The following is a 4,902-nucleotide window of genomic DNA, read 5'->3' as shown; positions in this document are numbered from 1 at the left end:
GCACAGAGCTCTTCAGTGGTGGGTAATAGGAGTCGTTTAGCACAAGTGCTTGCATGAGAAGAAATAAATAACATTCACAATGTTACTATCATTGGATGGGCCTGATGTTAGCCAGGCATTAACACACGTTTAGAAAGCAGCAAAACGCAGCAGGACATAAAGACAAGACTAGTGGAGATCGATGAGACATGGAAACAACAACATCACCAAGAGAGAGAGAGAAAAAGGCAAGAGAGACAGGGAGAGAGAGAGAGAGAGAGAGAGAGAGAGAGAGAGAGAGAGAGAGAGAGAGAGAGAGAGAGAGAGATAGAGAGAGAGAGAGAGAGAGAGAGAGAGAGAGAGAGAGAGAGAGAGAGAGAGAGAGAGAGAGAGAGGCATAGAGAGAGAGACAGAGAGAGAGAGAGAGAGGCATAGAGAGAGAGAGAGGCATAGAGAGAGAGAGAGACAGAGAGACAGAGAGAGAGGGAGAGAGAGAGAGAGAGAGAGAGAGAGAGAGAGAGAGAGAGAGAGAGAGAGACAGAGAGAGTGAGAGAGAGAGAGAGAGAGAGAGAGAGAGAGAGAGAGAGGCATAGAGAGAGAGAGAGACAGAGAGAGAGAGAGAGAGAGGCATAGAGAGAGAGAGAGACAGAGAGAGAGAGAGAGAGAGAGGCATAGCGAGAGAGACTGAGAGAGAGAGAGAGAGAGAGGCATAGAGAGAGAGAGAGACAGAGAGAGAGAGAGAGAGAGGCATAGAGAGAGAGAGAGACAAGAGAGAGAGAGAGAGAGAGGCATAGAGAGAGAGAGAGACAGAGAGAGAGAGGCATAGAGAGAGAGAGAGACAGAGAGAGAGAGAGAGAGAGGCATAGCGAGAGAGAGAGACAGAGAGAGAGAGAGAGAGAGGCATAGCGAGAGAGACTGAGAGAGAGAGAGAGAGAGAGGCATAGAGAGAGAGAGAGACAGAGAGAGAGAGAGAGAGAGGCATAGAGAGAGAGAGAGACAGAGAGAGAGAGAGAGAGAGGCATAGCGAGAGAGACTGAGAGAGAGAGAGAGAGAGAGGCATAGGAGAGAGAGAGAGAGAGAGAGAGAGAGAGGGGCATAGAGAGAGAGACTGAGAGAGAGAGAGAGAGAGAGAGAGAGAGAGAGGCATAGAGAGAGAGACAGAGAGAGAGAGAGAGAGAGAGAGAGAGAGAGAGAGAGAGAGAGAGAGAGAGAGAGAGAGAGGCATAGAGAGAGAGAGAGACAGAGAGAGAGAGAGAGAGAGGCATAGCGAGAGAGACTGAGAGAGAGAGAGAGAGAGAGGCATAGAGTGAGAGAGAGAGAGAGAGAGAGAGAGGGGCATAGAGAGAGAGACTGAGAGAGAGAGAGAGAGAGAGAGAGAGAGAGAGAGAGAGAGGCATAGAGAGAGAGACAGAGAGAGAGAGAGAGAGAGAGAGAGGCATAGCGAGAGAGACTGAGAGAGAGAGAGAGAGAGAGAGAGAGAGAGAGAGAGAGAGAGAGAGAGAGAGAGAGAGAGAGAGAGAGAGGCATAGAGAGAGAGACTGAGAGCGTTAGGTTGATATGATGGCTGAGGATGATTATGAAGTTACTGTAGTAATACCATTGATACCCTGTCTAGACCCCATCCTCACTGTTCTCTTCCCTCCTCTCCCCCTTCTCCTCCCTGATCATCAGACCCATATTACAGCCAGCCAGGGGCTCTCTCGTTTGAGGTGCTGGTCGGTGTCATAATTATCTAACACAACGGGGCTGCTTCTCTTATTAGTAATTAGCTCCCACCAAACTGATTGGTATGGCTTCCTGTTCTCATCCCTTTTAATGTTTCAACATTTACTTTGTGCTTGAAGGATTTGTTTGTATATATCTTGTGTGATGAGCGCTTTTCAAGTAATTGGCTCCTGAGGGACAGCACTTTCTAACAGTTAAAGAATAATTACAGCCCTATGAAATGTTAAACTGCCCTCGCTGTCTTTCGCAGGGGCCTAATTGCGTGCAACAAGTAAGGCAGGCTTTTCATTTTGTTCATCACAGGGACAGACTGAACTTTCATGGAAACACACAGAAATGTTGTAGAGTGGTAAATACCCTCACATATGGTAATTTTGTAGGACACCAAAGCAGTTTTGAAAGGCAGAGCTCTCATTGAAAGCGATGCCGGTAGCTTGTTTTTTTCATGTTGTGGAGTGGGGTGTGAGAGCTGGGTGTCTGTGGGGTGTTATGCTCTAATGGACTTTTGCATATATTTATTATAAAGCCGAGAGAAGGAGAGTTCTTACAGGAGAAAATACACTTATTTACCATAAAAATGCCTTTTAAAAAATCACTGTGTTTTTCTACTCATTGTCGTTTGGATGCACGGTTGAAAAGCTTTGCTTTACTTCTTTGTTGTTGTTTTGAATATATGGGAAGCAGATTAAAATCTAATAGGTCTTTGAACTGAAAGACTTTTGTTGTTTTTCTCTCTGCTCGATGATTAGATATTTTAATATTAGATATAAGAACCATTGAGAAATGTAAATGTAGGCTTAAAAAATATGTAGAGTTAATAGAGGAAATTATAATTCTCCTGGCTATTTCATAAAACATTCATTATTCAAAAGAGAGAGGAAAAAGGCAAATGAACTAATAGGGAAATATCATTTTGGCCTAATTTATTTATGGTATAGCTGAGTGGAATTCTATGAAGTAGAGTGTGTGTCTGGTATTCCTCATTTTTATTTGTTTATCATTTTGTGGATGTGTGTCGAGAGCCTATATGCATACAAGCATGTGTGTCTGTCGGGCCATATTTGGATGCACGTATGTATATTTCCTTTTACTGCTAAAACCTGTCTGTGTCTAAATTATAATGTGTGAATTTCTTTGTATTTTCTCTAACAGATTGGTCAGCACAACATGGTAGGAGATAAAAAAAGGCCTTAGAAGGTACTTTCCTGAGATGCGCACGTTTGTCCTTTAGATGACATAGCAGTCTGAACCTCTTCCATATCAGTTTTTTTGACAAATCGTTATGCAGGGTGTAACTTTTTTATAATGATGTTTAAATCTATTTAGACAGAAAAATCAACGATAGGTTAAATGGTTGGATGGTAATTCACAACAGTAAATAAATAAGGTGATTCCTCTCACTCTCTATCTGTTATGAGCAGTGGGTCAAGCATAACTGTTGGTGAGGTCTTCACACATGCAGAAACTGAAGATTATTCAGACAACCTGTCAGTCCACAGAGACAATGACTATGAATTGAAAAGCATGATGTATTTTTCCATACTTGTCTATTCAGTGTATTCAGAATATAAATAGAGTATACTGGATATTTATTTACTTTAAGACCACTAATATTCTGGCCATTGTATTAGTACTTGTCAGTAGTACAAAAATCATGTTTGGGAGGCTCTGGAATGTACACACATACCTCTGGACTTGTGCTATGTACTGACATTACAATCTCCCTCTAACGTGTCCTGGCCATGGAGAGAGATTCACTCTTCCATACACCGCTGTCACTCCACATGATTTAAGTTTTGGTATGCAGCTCATATTTATATATTTTTTTCCCCTTGCAATGCGTGCTGAAATACTGTGCATTGATTTTGATCCAGCGAGGGCCTGGCTAAAGGCACCATTGATTTTGATCCAGCGAGGGCCTGGCTAAAGGCACCATTGATTTTGATCCAGCGAGGGCCTGGCTAAAGGCACCATTGATTTTGATCCAGTGAGGGCCTGGCTAAAGGCACCATTGATTTTGATCCAGCGAGGGCCTGGCTAAAGGCACCATTGATTTTGATCCAGCAAGGGTCTGGATAAAGGCACCATTGATTTTGATCCAGCAAGGGTCTGGATAAAGGCACCATTGATTTTGATCCAGTGAGGGCCTGGCTAAAGGCACCATTGATTTTGATCCAGCGAGGGCCTGGCTAAAGGCACCATTGATTTTGATCCAGTGAGGGCCTGGCTAAAGGCACCATTGATTTTGATCCAGCGAGGGCCTGGCTAAAGGCACCATTGATTTTGATCCAGCGAGGGCCTGGCTAAAGGCACCATTGATTTTGATCCAGCGAGGGCCTGGCTAAAGGCACCATTGATTTTGATCCAGTGAGGGCCTGGCTAAAGGCACCATTGATTTTGATCCAGCGAGGGCCTGGCTAAAGGCACCATTGATTTAAGAGGAGTGGATGGGCGTTGTGGTCTGCATGCCTCACATTCCTCCCTGAATACGGTCCTGCTCCTCCCTGACGGACCTGACGGACCGACGGACGGGGGAACAATGTTGGTATTGCTGCAGACAATGAGAGCGCGAGAGAGAAAAAGAGAGAAAGAGGAATTAAGATTGGGGAAGCAAGAGAGAGAGAGAGAGAGAGGGAGAGAGAGAGAGAGAGAGAGAGAGAGAGAGAGAGAGAGAGAGAGAGAGAGAGAGGGAGAGAGAGAGAGAGAGAGAGAGTTGAAGGATTGAAATGTCTGACCCTTCAAAATGGTTTTCATCATAGGTAGTGTATGATGTTCTCAGCATTTCCCCTCTCTAACCCTCCCCTTATATCCCGTGGTCGTACTGAGGCTATAGCCCTCTTACTGTAGCTATCAGTAGATCCTGTCTGCTCTGTCCTACAGGTCTCTCCAACCATCAACTATCAACTTCTAATAACCCAGCATGACTAGCTATTTCCCTCTCCTTCTCTCCATCCCTCCCGGTCCCATTCTGGATTTCAGGTTGTATAATGTGGTAATGCGCTCAAGTGAATTATAAGTGAGGACTCAGTAGCTCAGTATTGGCAGCAGGCAGCCCTGCCATCGTTGTGCCCAGTGGGCCCTTTGTAAATAAAATGTTATTTCACGGCTCCATATTTCATGCCCTGTGTGCACAGAGGGCTCAGCGGTGCCATACCTACCTACCTCACTAGATATCAGATCTCTCTCTCTCGCTCTGTG

The sequence above is a fragment of the Salmo salar genome, chromosome ssa26 (assembly GCF_905237065.1).
Source record: "Salmo salar chromosome ssa26, Ssal_v3.1, whole genome shotgun sequence".
Lineage (NCBI taxonomy): Eukaryota > Metazoa > Chordata > Actinopteri > Salmoniformes > Salmonidae > Salmo > Salmo salar.
The sequence above is the reverse complement of the archived record's forward strand: the minus strand, read 5'-3'. Positions refer to the sequence as shown.